The sequence below is a fragment of the Triplophysa rosa genome, linkage group LG23 (assembly GCF_024868665.1).
Source record: "Triplophysa rosa linkage group LG23, Trosa_1v2, whole genome shotgun sequence".
Lineage (NCBI taxonomy): Eukaryota > Metazoa > Chordata > Actinopteri > Cypriniformes > Nemacheilidae > Triplophysa > Triplophysa rosa.
The window spans coordinates 4,042,918-4,063,265 of record NC_079912.1 but is presented as its reverse complement, the minus strand read 5'-3'; the positions used below and the strand labels follow the sequence as shown (position 1 = coordinate 4,063,265).

The 20,348-nt window shown below is 37.1% G+C and overlaps 1 long non-coding RNA gene across 1 annotated transcript; it reads right to left on the bottom strand.

Moving 5' to 3' along the window:
• Positions 1-2,945: 2,945 nt before the first annotated feature.
• Positions 2,946-7,899, bottom strand: LOC130547303 (uncharacterized). Its single transcript, XR_008961863.1, has 3 exons — positions 7,706-7,899; positions 3,338-3,426; positions 2,946-3,243 (listed from the first exon to the last, which is right to left on the bottom strand). It is a non-coding gene; the product is annotated as an uncharacterized LOC130547303 (long non-coding RNA).
• Positions 7,900-20,348: the final 12,449 nt, after the last annotated feature.

Here is a 20,348-nt window from a genome sequence, read left to right as displayed (position 1 = left end):
TTTTTTTTTTTTTTTACAGAAGCAAGACCAACATCTGGAGTGATGAATAGTTATTAAGTAATCAATTAATTTGTAGAGGAAGGTAAAAGTGTAAATTTTCACCTGAAATTTGGAGCCATATTAGAGGGGGTAAAAAAATTAGATGAGAAATATGCCAACATCATAACTTTATTTTTACTCATATATATATATATATATATATATATATATTAGTAAATCTGTTCATTTTAGAAATCCTTGATGCATTTTATGCCAATGGTGAAAGCTCAAAAATGAAGAAAGGGCACTTTTTGTGTTCTTTTTACAAAATAAGCATGCCTGTAAGTAACTCCAGAACTGTTAGAGATACCTTAATGTCATTTTATATTCTTGTAATTGACCAACTTCTTTTGGGAACTACATTTTTAAAGCCCTATAAGCTTCAGTCTTAGAGAAATGAGGATCTAAATGTGGCTTCCAGGGTTTTTCCTGCATAGAGAAATTGGAGGCGGTTGCCTCCGTCAAATGTCGTGCCGCCTCAGGCTCTCGCCAAAATTATGTTGCGAGTCTTCACAAGAAATGCTGCGTGCATTTATCAGACTGTCATTTGTAACTGCAGTTGCGACATTACGCCACAGCGGAGGCGTTTCGTTATCAGCACACTGAGGCGCTAAAAAGAGATGCAGAACAAGAGCCAGCCTGTGTTTAGTGATGGGAAGTTCGAGTCATTTTTGCAATTTGGATGTTTGAATCTTGTTCAGCAAAATGAACGAATCTTTTTTCGAGTCATTTCGTTCATCTGAGCAGAGTTAAATTAATGTTGCATGTTAATAGCCAAATTACCCCATAACGTTTATTTATGCTAGTTTTGATCAGATATATAATAAGAAATAATTTATATTGTAGTTAGGGACAAGTTATGAGAAACAGTTAATTAATTATTTCCTGACAGCATTTCTGTAAAGTTATGTATTTATAATTCATTAACAATTTTGGGTCACTCAGGTATGCAATAACGTTTACAAGTTGTTGTTTTTTACTAAAAAGTCTCATGCAGTTTGCAAAGTATATAATAGGCTATTGAAATCATTTAAATGTGCAATTATTTAATAAGAGATCACTTGTGTAATATATGCATTAGACATAAACACTGACTTTACTAGTGTTGCTTATGTTTATATTTTGCCAGCACAGTTCTTATGCAAAATAGTTAGTTATTAAGAAAAACTAAAAACATGCAGAAATCCACAAGAAACATTTATGAATATACTGACAGAAAAAAGAACAGAAAGGTACGTTTTAGAGAAGATGTTTATTGCACATATCTTTTGATCATTTTATAATATTTCTTCCTATAATACAACATACAACACGTACATCATGCATTTGACTGATGATTCGGGAAGTGGTCACGTAACGTTAAAGACTCGGACTCGAAGACTCCGGTACAGGCTGCAGGTTTGCCTGCGGAGCTACTATTTGACAAAAGAACAAAAGGGCTCGGACCCGATGACTCGAGAGACGAACTAATCATTTCTCTTTCCGGTATAAGGACTCGGACCCGATGACTCGAGAGACGAACTTCAGTACTGTTTCTGGTACAATGTTGCACATGCGCGGTCAACACAAAATGAACGAATCACTCGCTGAGACACTCGTTACTCCCGAGTCATTTTAAAGATTCGTTCAAAAAGAACGAATCGTTCATGAACGACCCATCACTACCTGTGTTTCACGGCTGTTTGTTTTGCATCCAAGTACGTTTAATTTCCGTTTAATTTAATGACGCACATCATTGTAATGTCTTTAGCTGTGCGGTTGGATCGTTGAATCAGCGCATACTGTACACAGCGAGTTCACCAGTATGAACGCACATTGCGTTCAGAACGACTCGCACACGAATGACTCATTTGAACAGATTCATTTAAACTATTGAACTTTTCAGTCACTAGCGAATATAAGAGATCCTTGAATCATTTAAAATGAACCACAGAGAATGCAAGATGTGAATGAGCTTTGCTCATTTAGAAAGACTGGTTAATTCAGTTGGCTATTGTGTATGGGATGAATTTGATCTCAAAATGATTAACAAATGCATCCACAGTCATCCGTGAACGTGACACAAGTTACACTTGTATTTTACTATTCACAAACAAATGCCGTATGATTTGAATCTGTGAAATTTAGATTGTAATAAACATGAGGCGATTTGTACAAATAGAGACAGATTTGTGAATACAATGTTTTATTTTGTGTATAATCATTTTGCGCATACCATTGAGAAGTTGTGCATTTGTGTATCCTGCAGCGAGCGTCCATTCGGATTTTGAGACGTTCTTTACGCGGTTTTGCATTGGACAATCCACACACAAACAACTTCAGATCCATGCACAACCGTGCATAAACTATGGCCTACCACTAGATGGCAGTCTCACAGAGCGATGCAGAGGTTTGCGGCAGAGGTTGCGCTAGACATTTAAAATACAAGTGTAACTTGTGTTCACGGATGACTGTGCATGCATTTGTTAATCATTTTGAGATGAAATTCATCCCATAATTGTGGGCTGAAAAGTTAGTTGAAAATGATAAAAAAAGCTTTATTTGATAAAAAAACATTTCTGTTTGGTTGAATAAAAGTAATGTTTTATATAACTTAATAATTGTCATTTTTATCTAATTTTATTAGAACTTTTAATATGTCAAACTCGAAGTCACTTTGGTTAAGCCACTAAAAGGTACGGTAGGCCTACGTGTGTGTGTACAAGATCAGGACGGCACCACCTCCGCCTCATTTTGATCCAGGAAAAACCATGGCTTCATGAGAAAACTGTTAAAATGGACACATTTTCAGTCATCAAAAACTAAATGTGGGTCAATTAAAAAAAATCTGTCACTTCATTTCTTTTAAAGAGGAATTTCTGAAGAACAAATAATGTTGAAACTAGAAATGTATATTTTTTCCTTCTATTAAAACAACTGCACTAAACAGTTACTGTCAAAGTTACTGTCAAAAATAACCGGGTTAATGCATATTAACTTGCTCTGAATAGTTTATTTATAAGATTCTATATTTCTTTGAGCTATAGGGTAATTTTAGGGATGTTAACCTCTGGTTGAGTTGACACAGAATGACCCTTTTATCAAAATGTCTCAATCTAGCCACAATGCCATAAGTAACCTGATAATACTTCGCCAAGATCTCCTGAGGCCACATGCTTGGAGTGAGCGCCGAAAAAGGGCCCCCAGGGGCTGGAGTATAACTACCTATCGAATAAATAAAAACACTTTACCTGTGCTTGAAAATACATAAAATTATCACGAGGAAGGGATATATTCAAGTAAGCTAAAAGTTACTTACTTGACATGATCGTAGAGTTTGAAAAATGTTTCTCTGGCGTCTAAAAAGAGGAGACCGTTCAGAGCAGGTCAGGTCAGATTCCAAAGACCCTAAAGAAGGAAAACCAAGTATGTCAGCACACTCCACATTGACCCACGTTTCTTAGAAATTAGGTAATCAGCACAGACAAAAGAAATATCCAATAACACCACTTCTAAGTGAATAACAGCATGCTATGAGGAAGTGACTGAAAGATTTGTGCTGTATGCAATGCTCTCCTTTGAGTGAAATTTGACATCACATCATGTTCTGATAAATAAATGATGCCGGTGGACAGACAACATACTGACTTCCCTCTCCATGGCACTGACATCAGCTAATATAAGAGAGTCTTTGTTTCTCAGCTGAACTCATGACCAAATCCATTTGGGGTGTGAGGGGAGATTATAGGGCCACCCACATGAAACGAGAAGGAAGCAAAACTGATTCGGGTTCTTATCCTTGGAATCTCACCTAATCTTTATACTCAGTGGATATTTTGGTCTTTCCATATATATATATAGATATTCCAGACTCTTCTGTGTTTTAGGAAGCTTTGCAAAGTTAATGACGGCTTAACTTGCTCGAGGCTTTTCAGAGCATAAACTAAGGCACCATTCAATTCTCTCATTTAAGTCAAATAAATCTCTTCCTCGTTGAATGAAAGCCAAAGTCTGTTGAGGAATAGAGGGAATGGCTGCTTGAATGCATCATAACAAAATGTTTCTTATCTCTGCCTGTGTGTGTGTGTTTAGCTGAAGGAGAGCAATGGAAAACCTTGATGTTATCTGGATATGCATTATACAAGTACAGGACCCTGGGTCCTTGTAACACTAACTTATTCATAATATTATATAGAGACAGAGCACTCATTTGACCCATTGAAAAAAGGGGTCGTGAGATTTTTCCAGGACGTTTTGCCCAAACCAGGCACAACAACATACTGCATTTAGCTTTATTCTGTTTCTGCAGCCTCACCCTTGATACCTTTGCCCCTAGTGAAATCTACAAAATCTCAATCCTCACAAAAAATCCAAATCAATATGGGCAGACAAATTTCCTCTTGCCAAAAACGTGTCATAATAGCTGGGTTTTCATCTAAATATGAAGCAAAACTAAATCCAAAAAAAGAAAAGAAAAGTGAAATAGGTGCGTTTCCATCAAGTTGTTGCAGTGGATAATGGTGTTATTGGTAACAGTAACCAGTAAATAAAACAACATCCTGGAAACCAGAAAGACATAATTTGTGGAAAGTGACAATTAGTTTTTATTTAGCTCATCAGATTTAAAGTTTGCTACGTCAGACTTTATTCATAAATGTGTTTCCATCTCCCAAAATTCACATTAACTCTTTTTTTTCACAATTCATTAAGTCATTGCGAATTAAGGGATTTTTTTTCAGAAATGTGGCGTTTCCATCATTTGTTTCTGATGTGATAAAACATAGCTATTGTGTCTAGGGCTGGGCGACGTGACGATGTTATCGTATATCGCCGATGTCTCGCAAATATCCCGATGTCGATTACAACAGACATGATACCAGACGATAATTGATAATAATGGAAAATATGCGTTATAACATTATCATGCGATGTAGGATTTAGCGTGAACGTTAATGTTCATATGCCCAGGCAGTCAATAACAGTGACAGAATTTTGGAAACGCTGTTTTGTTCGGTCAGTTGAATGTGCTGCTGTTTTCTGCCGGTCGCTGCACAGACAGACCAAGAGAAAGACGAGCTGCTTCGGCAAACCAAAGTCCATATTCCCGTAACAGTATAAAATAAACAGGTAGGATGATTTTATAGCGCAAAAATGCCTGGTAGGATAATCTGACGTGTAGGATGAAATTTCAGGAGATCTGCAACATTTTTCGACTGCATTAAAGCAATGGTTTATCTACACGCTTTACCTGATGAAAGAAGTCACTGCACCACTGGTTTGTGCGAGTGGCGCGCGTATGTGCACGCGTCCCTGCATGCGTGTTTGTTTGGCACTTGGCGGGTCCGGAACGAATTCCCTCCTGGTCCGTATCCGCAGATTGATCATCTGCACAACGTTGCATGAAGTCAAACACACCCGATATTAGTGGATATCGCGATGATTTTAAAGTCAATTATCGATTAAAAAAAATTTAACATCGCCCAGCCCTAATTGTGTCCAAACAGTGCACAATACAACAAAATCCCTCTAAGGAAATTGTGGCACTCGGTTATCAATACCTCCAGACAGCTATTTCAGTCCTGTAGTCAACGATGTTCCAGAAATGTCAGCTGCTAACATTTTTCCAAATATCTTTCTTTGTATCAGAACAAAGAAATGTATACAGGTTTGGAAAAACTTCAGGGTGAGCAAATGAAGACAGAATTTTCATTACTGGGTGGAGTATCCCTTAGTAAGAGCTGAGACCTGTGGTGTTGCCCTGAATCATGTGGGCCTGTTTGCCACAATAAGTTGTCAAATATAGCCTAGAAAGAATCACAGATTCACATGACAGTAGTTCTTTAAACATACAGCAGCCTAATGCCAATGAAAATAATAAACCAATAATAAACAATAAATCCGATTACAAACCCAAAATCTATTAGAACTACAGTATGAAATGGATACAGATCCATGCATAGCAAACACATCCCCCTCCAGTGTGCTCAGTCAGGCTTCATTAGAGGATAGTCATGACAACAGAGCAGACTCCTTTCCATCATCTGCTGGGTCCCTGCAGGAGTCTCCATCATAAACAAACACTCACTAACAATGACACTCCGCCAAGGCCGCCAACACTACCGCTGGTGTCATCCCTATGGCAACAGACCCCACAGCAACCAAAAAGACAAGGCAGAGCAGCTGAAGGCATCCCATTAGTGTGTGTAGAGTGAAATTGCAATTAAAATTGAAAATGTCTTATAAACACAAGTTTTGGGATATATGACCTACTGTTGGCGAGTAGACGCATGTAGAACTCAAACTGCTGGCGGATTACCCAAGTGGAACAATAGAAATAACCACTGCAACTTTGTTATGGAGAAAAATGGCTTTAAAATGCAGAATTGCAGGTTTGGCGGAGCAGCAGGTGTGATCAGAAGTGCACAGCTGTGATTGAGAGAAACGCCTGCCAACTAAAGGCCATTCATGCCATGAGAGGAGCGAAAAGGCACGTGGCATCTCTCTGACGACAGCGAGAACGGGGGGGGGGNGGGGGTGGGGGGGATGGGGGGGTGGTTGGGGGGGTTGTGCTTGCTACATGACTCACTGTGTGTTGTGACTAGAAGCTGGAGGAAGGAAAACTGGAGGAGGCCAAAACTGAAGCCTGGCTGTGTGAGCATCACATCTACCAGCTTGTCCCGGCTGGTATTTCCTGCAGGATCTGCTGACCTGCCCTGTGCCCTTGTTAAGAAGGGCGTCAACCACTTAAACAAACAGAACCAAACCTTACATCCACAGTATACTGTACATATGTCAGGGGAGTGCCAGGACAAATCAAGAAATCTGTGTTATTATTGCCCAGTTGTTTTGGTTCAGTAAAATGATTCAAGCACAATACATTCAAAGTTTACAGCAACCTATAACAATGGTTTGCATTTCGCCATACAGTGAGAACAGCATACACATAGCACGTAGACTTTTGACTAATCAAACAAGCCAGTGGGGAAAAGACACTGGTGTAACATTGACACCTGACAATACCCATTCAAAAATATAGACTAGAGAAACGTCTCATACATCATCTCAGCATAATCGCACTTTTGTTCAGAAGAAACAGTAAAAAAAAGCTAAGAATCAATGACAGAACGACAGTCACGACGCATACCATACGTCACCTAACAAAGGTAACGTTACGGCTGCAGTGTACACCGCACCGGCATCAGTAACAGTTTATATGGCATCAAAACACATACAACTGACCACTGAGATATTCAAAGACATTATCTACACGTACAAGAAATTGTTTTCATAAAGTAACGTTGACAAAAAAGCTGGTCTTGTCAAGCTAAACTCTACGTGCGAGATCAAACATATGTTTCTAACAAATTCTTATTTAATGCGACGGCATTACAGTTACGTATAACGTAACGTTACAGTGCAACGATGCTCTCAATATGAACATATTCAGCTCGCAATACTCTCAATAGGTGCAAACAACCACAAAACAGACATTTAAATGTGCGATTCTTTCTTAATTGATACCGAGAAAAACAGCCAAAAGACGTACATAAAAGAAATAAAAGATTGTATTTTAGCTGTGAGACAAACACTTGCGGGCTACTTTAAAGCTATCCAAACATCATTAATCAATGCACTTGCCGCTATTAGCAACCGAGCTAGCGAAACAACAAATGTCATATCTTCTTACCCTATGTCATGTTGAATCTCCTGTAATTACAGCTTCACCGCGTGATGAAATTACGCGAATATACCGCGGCTGTGTTTTTAGGTATGAGATGTGTGTAAATGTTACACAGGTTTTCTGATGGCGGACGGTTAACTGCATTGACCGACTGTTTTACGTCATACACCTGCTCGTGTCGCGCACAGTAAAATCATATCCTTCCGCCAGAAGCGATTTCCAAGAACTAATTCCCATCCTGTAAACGCACTGGGTGCACTGCATGCTGTCTCCATTCACATTTAAGTAAGAAAATAATTAAAGCCTACGATTGGATCATAATAGCAGTGGCAATTCTTTTAACTCTAAGTAGTGCTTGGCTTGGCTTCACTATCCCGTTGTCAATGCAAGATCAAAAATTGATTAACTCTGGACGGACAAGAATATTGTGACGTTACATTAAGGCGTGCAACTTTTTTGTCCTGTCATTGTACGCCATAATAAGATATTAAACAGACTATATATTTTCTTATTTTATTAATGTTAGCCGCGTTGTGTGACTAATACAATTATTTATGTAACAGCGGTATTTTGAATGAACTGCAGAAAGCTAGACGGAGAACAGACTTTACATGTCAACATCCACATGACATATTCATCCGCGTCTTGATCAAACTTCATGACGTAGCCTTAAAGCGCTGATTAATCCGTTTACGTGTACTGTAAAATATATTTGATTGCTCCTCGTTTAAAAATGTTTTAAAGTTTGTTCTTTGCTACCCATAAAAATATAGCACCTCCATGCGCTGCCACAGAGATTTAAACATCATTATTTAATAATAATAATAATAATTTCATGTTCATGTAAGTATTGTTTGCTGGACAAAGAAGAAGCTTTACACATCCCAAAAAAATATTTATAGCAAAAATAGTTTATATTATTTTGTGTGTTTCATTCGGAAAAAACAACCGTAGTTCTACTAAATTGAAGTGGCAGTGCTAACCGACACCACAAGGTGTCAGACTATTGCAAATTATTAAAACAACAAACCTGTGCTGCTCTAAAACACGTTTTGTGATAGAATTCACGCAGACACAAAGTAGAAACAGAAAATAGATTCATAGGAGTCATGTATACTTTCCAGAATTGTTATTTTTTATATCCTTATAGTGAGTTTTTCTCACTACAGTTCCCTTTTTTTCACTCACAGGGCCTTTGTAAAGTAGTTTTTGCACAGATATAATGAAAATTGCTACAGTACAAATAACATTTGAATAGATGATTTTTTTTCTGTTCAGGTTTATACATCCAATATTACTCTTATTTTAGCCAATTGTTTAATATGTTGTCTTTACAATAGCCCACTTATTATTTATTTACACAACCTAAATGTTACCTAAATTATTAATATGTATATTCAACCCAATTGTAAAGTTTGAAATCCCCTGCTCTAACCGATCTCTGGCAAAACTTTAACACCTGCCCTTTCATGCCATAGTGACATGTCAAAAAGGAGGAGAAAGTTAAGTTTACACGAATCGACAGGTTAGTTCACGTATAAAATATTAAAGATAAAATTTATATTCAAATTATAATATTTTATTAATGCACAAGAATCTAAATATGGTTCCTACAGCACTCTTAAACACTCTTAAGTAACCAAGTAACCAAGCAATAGTCATCTGAAAAAGTTTCAGAGATATTTGGCTGTAAAAAAATAAAAACGTTTAGACATGAGCTACTTTTATAGCACTTCACAGATTGAACTTCTTTGGAAGAGTTGCTGGAGGGAAACCACTTCATCTGAGGTTTGCTAGAAGCTGTGTGGTGACCTGAAACTTTCGGATGAAAATTGTGGTCTGATGAGACCACAGCCAAGGTCTCATCAGAAAGCGAGGTCAACTGCAGCCCAACACTCAGGTAACACCATCCATACTGTCAAGCACGCTATGACAGCATTATGCTCTAGGGTACCTGCTCTTCGAGATAAACATGGAAGCTTGTTACCATTGTTGGCGAAATGGAAAAAGTCCATGTCCTGGGGAGAACTTCTTGTGGATAGTCTGGTTTTCAAAGCACAACTTAAAAACAAAATGTATATTCCACAACAAACTGTAAAATTTGAAGCAAGTTTAAATAATCACTTATTTTGCACATTCAGACATACTTGTCTTAAATAGTCACCACATTTTATTGTGCTCTGTGAAAAATCATTTAAAGATGTCATTCGTCAGTATTCATTAAATTTAAAGTGTGTTTTCCGGTTAGAGGCTGGTAGGCATGGTAACAGGACTTGCGTAACCTGAATGTTTTTGTCTAATGTGTCTGTGTTTCTGTTTGTATATGTTGTTCCTGTATTCCCAATATAAAACCCTTTTAATAGCGGCTAATCATCAAACACATAGAGCATCTGTATTCAGTGGTGTAGTCTAGTTTTTTGTAGTGAGTATACTCTGATTTTACCTCCCAGCCTACTCACCTGTCCCAGATCGACAACCCATGAGCTCCACCACACTCACGAATGCATAGAGTACGTCTCTATATGTACTGTATGTAATCAAGAGCATTCTGTAATCAAGATTTATTGCAAGCAAGACTTCAATAGCCAATGACTGCTGAGGGGACTTGCTGGTTTTGTTAATCAATGTCTAACTCAGCCAGTTAAGAGTTTCATTTAGCCTTAGATGGTATATGTATACATACAATCCCTAAAGCACAGGTTTTATCGGCTGGCAATTTTCAATGCACATTTGTGATCCATGTGAAAACCCAGCTATAAAGTCATTTATTTTGTGATATAGCCTACTATTTCCACATAAACCCACCCTGCTAAAAAATAGAAACCATTACATACATTCTAGTGGTTTCCATTAAAATACCATTATGAACCACAATTTTTTCTATTACAAAATTTTAAAACATGTCTTTGGCATTAATGGGTGTTCTATTTATTCCCATCTGCATCTATAGTGTTTTGGGCAGGGTTCTATTATTTTTTTCAGCAGGGCAACCAACAAAATAAAGAATATCCTGTGAAAGTGTAATCTTTAGATTTAAATTTTGTTTGATTTTGACTGACTAAGGCCATGGCAAAGATTTACAATAAATCATATTGAAATAAATGGTTAAAATCAAACTCTGATGCTCGTCACTAATAACTAGATTTTTAGCCTAGTTTTCACACACTGGGTCACACTTATGAGTACAAGTTGCGCCTATTATTGACATTGACAGTTAACTATAATAATCAACAATGAACATTGGTGCAGTTTTATCAAGCACCCGTTGCACTTATAGATTCTGGCAGTGTCTCTAGACTGACTTTCACAAGGCTGGCCAGAAGTTCTCATCTCTTATCATCTAAAACAACTATGAACATTGTAGTATAAGTTTTTTCTTACTTTCTCCCTCATTTATTGATTCACCACACAAACTGACGTTTTAGATACGCTAGTTAGATACAATTTAACATGCCAACAATCCACTTACAGTTATGTTAATGATAACAAATATGCTCATTTTATTAAAGAATAGGCAGTGGTCTTAAAAGTGTGGGTGAGTTATCAGCAGAAAGCAGAGCCGTTTCTTGATATATGCGGACAATGCGGCTGCATAGGGCCGCGCAGCCACCAGGGCCCCCCCAAACTGCAGCCTCTTTATTTACATGTATTGCATGCATTCATTTGCAAAGCATGTAAGTGTTCATGGGGTAATCAGGTCAAAATCACCTTTGGGCTGGGCTGTCACGTGGTAAGTGACGTCTGCCGACAGGTCTGATGGGATGATTGACAGCCGCCCACCTTCCACTGAAGTGATGAGAATAACGGTAGACGCTAATTACAATGTCATCGAAACGTACTTATGCGTCTGGCGCAGAGAAACGCAAAAAGAAGAAAACCGATGAAGAAAAACGATCACAGGATAAAGGTAAGGCATTTGATGTGGGTGGAGGGGGACACATAATGCCAACTTTTGAACAAGTTAGTTTGCTACTTTTGTCATGCTGGCTAGCTCAGCTAGCCTCAGATAAATGTGAGCTACTTCAGCTAACGGGCTATGATTTTTTGTTTGTATGTAAATAAAGTCAGCTTTATCCAGAGTTTGCTTTACAAAAAGGCTCAAATAAATGTGTTTCAAGCATAGACCTGTGCTACTATTTTATAAATAAAACCAATTATTATCAGACTGATTATTGTTACTTTTAGTAGTAGTAGTAGTAGTAGTAGTAGTAGCAGTATAGCAGTGGATTATTCGTATAGCACTATGAATCTTAAATGATCACTGTGCTAAGAAATATTATCCAATTCTTTGCTCTATTGTATTTTTATTTACTGTGGTTTGGTTACTGGACAAATCTGCTGACTTAGTTGAATTCCCCTTGGCAAATTTATTAGAATATATATTATGACAATGTAGTTTACTAATTTGAACAAACCTGTAAATTTAAAGTGTCCTATACTGCATAGGACTGCTAGTTGTCCACTTTGTAATGCACTGCAAGATGTATGCAAACATATTCCCTTCATATTATATGGTGCTGCTCATCACTCATTTACCTTCAAGAACACACTGTATCTGTTGCATTTATTAATGTACTCTAGCCTGCTTTCCTCTTAAAATGTCACAGACTGCTGCATCGTCACAGAATATATGAAAAAGTTAGGAATCTCTACCTCAGAGTTTCAAAAAATAGGGGCCCCCAAATAGTATCTCGCATAGGGCCCCCAAACAGCTAGAAACGGCCCTGGCAGAAAGTATAATACACCGGCGAACAGAGAAACGCGGTTGCGACCCCGGGCAGCTATCGCAACAGAGGGAGACCCCGCGTACAGCGTATAGCACCTCGTCGGACTCATTTTCTGTAACACATGCTGCAGCCTCACTCGAAGAGGCAGTAGCTTCAGGGGCAGGCTTACAAATACACTGAAATAGTTATTGAAATGCTTGCCTTTCATGATCTCCTTTTGTTTCATATCTCCCGGTTGCACCAATAATGGTCCAAAAGTCAGTGCGTCGCACCTTTCTGACACAAAACGAGGTTGTTACGTATCCTCGCGCTTTTTTAAGTGGTTATACAGAAATTCTTGATCTTTTCTAGTGGGTATACGGCGTATACCTGCGTATCACGTAGACTACACCACTGTCTGTATTACTCAAGACTCTTGAGTCAGCAGCAGCATACTTAGAATCCTAATCAACTTTTATAGACAGTATACCTGTATTTACATCAGTCCACTATCTATATTTGTACTTTTATTTTATTTTTTTGCCTGTTTGTGAAGTGACCTTGGGTGTTTTGAAAGGCTCTATTAAATAAAATGCATTATTATTATTATATGACAATTCAACACAATCTGGCTAATTTGTATGAATTTGTAGTATGATTTGCTTTTGCGCAAGTGATGTTAGAGGTGGGCCTTCTTTATTGCTTTTTTTCTAGTAATCGTTAGATTCACAACATACAAATTCATACGAATAAGCCACCTCGTAAAATAGTTACAAATTCCATGTTCAGGTTGGACAATATGCTATACTTAATTGTCTGTCTTTGACCATCATATTGTTACGAACAGACCAATCCAACACTCTTCTGTGCCTGTGTGTAATACTGTATATACTCCTCTTTTAATTCTTTCTCACAAAAAAAGAGAATTCTGTAATTGTTTTCTCGCCATGATATCATTCTTTAAAGAACACAAAAAGTTATATTTGTAATGTCATTGGCCTACTCTTTTCCACAATAAAAGTGAATGGGGACTGGGGCTGACAGGTTCCAAAATGACAAAAATCACCATCATTAAAGGCATTATTTACTCAACCTCTTGTCATTTCAAACTTGTATGACACAAAAGAAGATATTTTGAAGAATGTAGGGAACCCAACAGCGGCGGCACCCAGTCACTTCTATTGTAACGACACAAAACCAATGCAAGTGAATGGGTGCCGTCGTTGTTCGGTTATCGACATTCTTCAAAATATCTTCTCTTGTGTTCTGTATCTTAATGTAACAATTGAAACCAAAATATCAGCCTTTATAATGCTGATTATTTTGGCTTAAGAAAAGTTGTAACACACAATCAACTTATTGTATTATATTTTTATGCTGTTTTCATAATTTGTGTTTAATCAAAGAAAGCAAGTCAAAGATTTGGAATGACTTGAAAATGAGTCAATGAAAAATTACTTTGTTATCTCTGGCTGCTCCTGGCTCATCATCGTGTTGGATATGCACTAGTGGGTGAGACAGCTGCAGTCCCCGTGACGTCAGCACAAAGAGTTGGAGAGTGAGAGAGAGATGGCAGGTGATTTAAAGGGAGACTCCACACATTTTTCTTTCTTTCCTAGGGCCTGTTTAATCGATGATATTAGACCATGTGGACGTGAGATGGCTACAGGATCGGGATGTGATATTGACCCAGACGGCAGTGTTAATATTAATGGGCTGTGATTCAGCAGGCTATGCCCAGAGAGATGGAGAAATGGAGGAGAGGGCTGGAGGGGAGAGAGAGAGAGGTTTGTGAACCTCAATCAATTCTGGTCCTCATTTGCTCAGCCAGTGCACTGCAGTAATGTTGCCTCTCCGGCAACTCAACAGATGGCACTGTTGCATTCCACAATGAGTGTGTATATTACTGTTACTGGATGTGCTCTTAGGAGTATGCAAATTTAATGTATTGTGCTTGTACTTTGAAATATGAACTGATTCATTATTCAAATCTTTGCATATGCTGTATACATATTACACAATAAATTTTAAGAATCTTATGTCACTATGTTGTAGTAGTTGTTTTGATGATGAGCACTTTGTGTGCGAGTTTTTCCTCTTAGTATTTTCTATATAATTGCCTACTTGGAATGAATCGCTTAATTTTTCCTCTTTTTTTGTAAATCACTTTGGATTAATCATTTGCTAAATGCCTAATGTAATTTTCATTGATCTGAGAAAGTGTAAGCAAATTTCTTGTTTTGGCCAAAGAGGCTACTAATTTGAGCTTTCTCAATTTAGAGCCCTTCAACATCGTAAACTAGTCAACTGGAGCTTGATATGAGCTAAGTTATTACCAGGAATATTTACATATAATTTGACGGTTTATTATGATAAATATCAAAAATCTAAAAGGTGTGCTTCATAGAGTACACACACATGAACACAGTACAGTAAGTTTTGTGGCTGTAAGTCATTCCCTTTAAATGCTATTGAGCTTTTAAAAAAATATTTTAATGTGTATGTAACTTTAGAGACGGTCCCTACATTCACGAATATCGAACGTCCAACGTCAAACCAACTTTATCCCAGTGTTTTGAGAGGCGAGCCCCGGAAAGACGACGGGCAGGTTCAGACTGGTTCGACTGTGTTATTCATTGTTCTGAGATCCGAGTAAACAAAAGTGTACCTAAGCTCTTTGTCATTTTTCAGACGCTTCAGTATTTTTATTATTAATTTAAAACATATTGTGGATGTGATAGATGAACACGCAGTCATGCACAGGAGTGACAGCGCTCGTGCTAATCAGAATGAATGGCAGGGAAACAACATATCAAGTAGGGCTGCAAGTGACTCCCGGTACGATACATATCATGATAGATGGGTCACGATACAATATATTGCTATGTATGTCGATACGATACGCATTTGCGATATATTGCAATACTTTAGATAGAAAATGTAAAAAGTAGAGCTAGAAATACAACATGCTGTGCACCACCGGGCGTTTTCTGTAAGGATAAGTGTAAAAACATCCCTTACCTCTGCAGAGTGGCCATGATGTGCGATGCATGGACCTTAAAATCAGAGGTTTGGGTTCTCAAACTGTGGATTGTGCCATTGCACAGGGGAATAAGGTGGTAACGCAAGTCACTTGGCTGTTGTGGTGCATTACAATTAAAACAATGAACATGGGCAGTATAAAACCCCTGGTTCATCTGTGCTGTAAATGCGCTGGTGTCACATCCGTGAAAGCACAATAAATGTCATTGTTACTTTTGTTAATAAACTTTTTGTCGAATGCACTGCAGTAGCCAAGTGACTTGTGTCATGACTTGGGAAGCCTACAAACAGCATTATTTTATATAACTCATTACTCCATTACTTATTTTGAAAACCAAAGCACACCCACACATCAGCTCTGAGAATATTTTTCGCCATGCTCGCTTCCACTTACTTTTGGCCGTATGTATATGATATGATTTAAAAAATATATATCAATAGTAGAGGTATCACTATCGATACACTATCGAAAAAAAAATATTGCAATAGTTACATGTATCGATATTTTTGCACAGCCCTAATATCAAGTTAGTCCTTCTACTAAATAAGGACTCAAAAGTTGATTATGACATTTATTATATTGAATTATAAATGTTGCAGATTGATCCATTAATGTTTACAGTATGTGGTGCTTAGCAGTGGTGTAGTCTAGTTTTTTGTAGTGAGTATACTCTGATTTTACCTCCCAGCCTACTCACCTGTCCCAGATCGACAACCCATGAGCTCCACCACACTCACGAATGCATAGAGTACGTCTCTATATGTACTGTATGTAATCAAGAGCATTCTGTAATCAAGATTTATTGCAAGCAAGACTTCAATAGCCAATGACTGCTGAGGGGACTTGCTGGTTTTGTTAATCAATGTCTAACTCAGCCAGTTAAGAGTTTCATTTAGCCTTAGATGGTATATGTATACATACAATCCCTAAAGCACAGGTTTTATCGGCTGGCAATTTTCAATGCACATTTGTGATCCATGTGAAAACCCAGCTATAAAGTCATTTATTTTGTGATATAGCCTACTATTTCCACATAAACCCACCCTGCTAAAAAATAGAAACCATTACATACATTCTAGTGGTTTCCATTAAAATACCATTATGAACCACAATTTTTTCTATTACAAAATTTTAAAACATGTCTTTGGCATTAATGGGTGTTCTATTTATTCCCATCTGCATCTATAGTGTTTTGGGCAGGGTTCTATTATTTTTTTCAGCAGGGCAACCAACAAAATAAAGAATATCCTGTGAAAGTGTAATCTTTAGATTTAAATTTTGTTTGATTTTGACTGACTAAGGCCATGGCAAAGATTTACAATAAATCATATTGAAATAAATGGTTAAAATCAAACTCTGATGCTCGTCACTAATAACTAGATTTTTAGCCTAGTTTTCACACACTGGGTACAAGTCAGCGCCGGCGCTATGGTGGGGCATTCGAGGGCCGTGCCCCCCCTAGCGGTCATTGATGCCCCTCCTTCCACAGGCCATGGCGTAATGTTTATAACCAGTGGTAGGCCTACTTAATGGTTTTCTGGAAGTGCATAAACTATTGAGAGGTTACGGAGCCTGTCTGGTCACCCCTCGGAGAAAAAAAAACAAGACCCGCAAATCCGTGGCCACAGTTTTGTAATTTGTTCCCACAGTTTACAAAACCGTGCTCTCGGATTAAAAAACTGTACCCACGAGTTTACAATCTGTGCTCTCAGTTTTGTAAACCGTCCCCTCAGTTTTTGAAATCTGTACCCACAAGTATCATACCGTAACCCAGGTGCTAAGTCCTGCTGGAAAAGAAAAGTACTCCGAAATCTCGTGCTAGATGGCTGCATTGACTTTGGACTTGATAAAGCACAGTGGACCAACACCAGCAGATGACATGGCACCCGAAATCATCACAGACTGTGGAAACTACACTGGACTTCAAGCAACTTGGATTCTGTGCCTCTCCACTTTTACTCCAGACTGGGACGTTGATTTTCAAATTGAATGCAAAATTTACTTTGATCTGAAAAAANGAAAAGATCTTTGCACCACCAAGCAAGTCCAGTCCAGTTCTTTTTCTTTTTAGCCCAGGTTAGACGCTTCTGACGTTGTTTCTGGTTCAGAAGGAATTTTAGGAATGTGACAGCTGTTGCCTATTTTCTTAAGACATCTACATATTTTGATAAACTGGATTTTTTTAGCTGCTAGTCGTAGCCATCAGAATTAAAACAAAAATCTTGAAATATTTCACTTAATGCTTTATTAATCTAGAATATAAGGAAGTTTCATTTTTGGAATTAAATTACAAATGAAAAATTACTTGTTCATATTCTAAATTTTTTAGATGCACCTGTATGTCATCCCTCTGCATCTGTGATCTTCATCTGTCTCTAAGGGAAAGATAAAATTATGAAGTAAAAATACAATTATATAAAATATAAATTGAATTGAATTGAATATCTAACATTATTCTCTTTATTCTTTTCCATAGTTCTAACTACTTGTTGTGCTCTGAAGGATCAAGATGTGGACCGTTTTACAGACTCACTTGGGCCTTGTTTTGCGATGTTGTTACATGATGGATATATTGGTTAACGTGTTGTTTAAACATGTATGCTTAAACATTCATTGTTTAAAGAGCCATGTTGGCTACTATGAAATTGTAACTGAATAAAAATATTTAATGTACAACAAGGTACAAAATTCGTCTGTAATGTATTTTTAAAGTTGTATCAATTTTAGGCATTTTTTTAAGATACAAGGATTTTGCAAACAATTATTTTAATGTATTTTATGAAGTAAAAGCTTAAGTTACATGTATTATACAACTCAGATGGATTCAATTTAAATTTTAACTAACAGTAACAATATGCAAAACATACTGGATATACAGTAATTTATGTATTTCTTCTAAATACAGTAAATTAAAATCAAGCAATTTGCTGTGAAAAATACAGCATTATACTGTTGTTATTAAAAAGTACAGTTTTTTTCCTGTATTCTGCGATTACAGTAAATGCCTGTAAATTAAATTACAGTACTGTGGCTGTAAAAATTACAGTAACTGGCTGGCAACCCTGCTGCCAGTAGTTTACTGTAAATTTTACAGGATTTTTTACATACTGTAATACATAGCTTTACACTCTCTATATCTTTATCTTATGTTTATTGTATTGTATTTCTTAATTTTTTATACCCATAGGCCCTTATTTAAATCATTGTGTACTGTATTTTATTGTGTTATGGTCTCTGTGTACTGTTGTTGCTGTTTCTGTGTTTCTGGAGCTCCTGTCACCAAAACAAATTCCTTGTATGTGCAAACATACTTGGCAATAAAGCTCTTTCTGATTCTGATAAACCGTTAAATCAAATGCAAATATTCCTATGTGTTTCACTGCTGTATGGGCTCATACATAAATATACAAATTTTAAGCTCAATAGCATTTAAAGGGAATGACTCCCTGACTAACTGTAAAGTGTTCATGTGTGTGCAAATAGAATGCACACCTTTTATTATTGATATGTATTAAATAAACCGTCAAATCACATGCAAACATTCCTATGTGTATAATGGTCTCATACACAAATATACCATTATTTAAAGCTCAATAGCAATACTATAGGAATATGTCATATGATTTGATGGTTTATTTTAATACTCAATAATTTAAAAGTTGTGCTAATAGCTGACACACACATGAACACTGTACAGTTAAGTTTTGTGGCTATAAATCATTCCCTTTAAATGCTTTTGAAGTTGGAAAAAGTATTTTAATGTGTACTTTAGAGATGGTCCTAAATTCACGAAAGTTTAATGTCAAACCAACTTTATGCCAGTGAAACGGTAATGAACGCATGTTTATATGCGCCACGCGCTCCTGTGTAAACACATTAGGACAATTTACAGTATATATAAAACAGTATACAAATTCGTTAATGTTCCTTAGGAAGGAGCTTGTTCTGTTGACAGACAGAGGCTTCAATCCGCGAGAGGCTACAGTTTGCAAAACGTGCGACGGATTGCGAAAGCGTGGGACAGATTATGAATTTGTGGGACTGCGGTCAAGCCAGCCGCGGTTTGAAAATACACGGTCAAGCCAGCCGCCGTTTAGGTTCAGATGCGCGCTTATTGAGTGGTTTACGGTACATTACGGGAACACCGCTTGTAAAGCTTTATTTAAATTAATGATCCGCGTCTCTTGTCAATAACATATTTCTTGTTTTACGTTTAGAATATTTCGTTTTTGTCGTAATTTATGCAGGTTTTTTTCCCGAATGTTTGCATTATGATTGCTGTAACGTTATATTGTGAAACCAATGTCTCTGTCTGTATCTTAAATATGTATTATTTTAATGCCTTCTAGACCTTTGTCCTGCAAATAAAACTGTTTATGCAGTTTGCAATTACAGTACCCATGGATTTGAACAGATTTAATTACAGTATGTTTTTTGAAAGCATTTTGTTTGAAAAATATTATTCCAATATAATTGACTATACAAACATTATTTCTATAAGTAGAAAAATATGATGGTGGTTCTATAGGGGCCATCCCCACTATATGCACACAATATGACTTATTTTACTGTCGTTTTGGAGAAATACAAATTCACTTCAAATGCCTATAGAAACTTATTTCTAATAAGTAAAAAAACTGAGGTGGGTTTCTATAGGGGCTATCCCACTCTATATGCCAACATATATGGACTTATTTTACTGTGGCGTTTTGGAGAAATACACATTTCTCCACTTCAAATGCCTATAGAAACATTATTTCTAATAAGTAGAAAAAAATGATGTCGGTTTCTGTAGGGCCATCCCACACTATATGCACACCATATATGGAATTATTTTACTGTAGCGTTTTGGAGAAATACACATTTTCAATTTGAAAGCCTATAGAAACATTATTTCTAA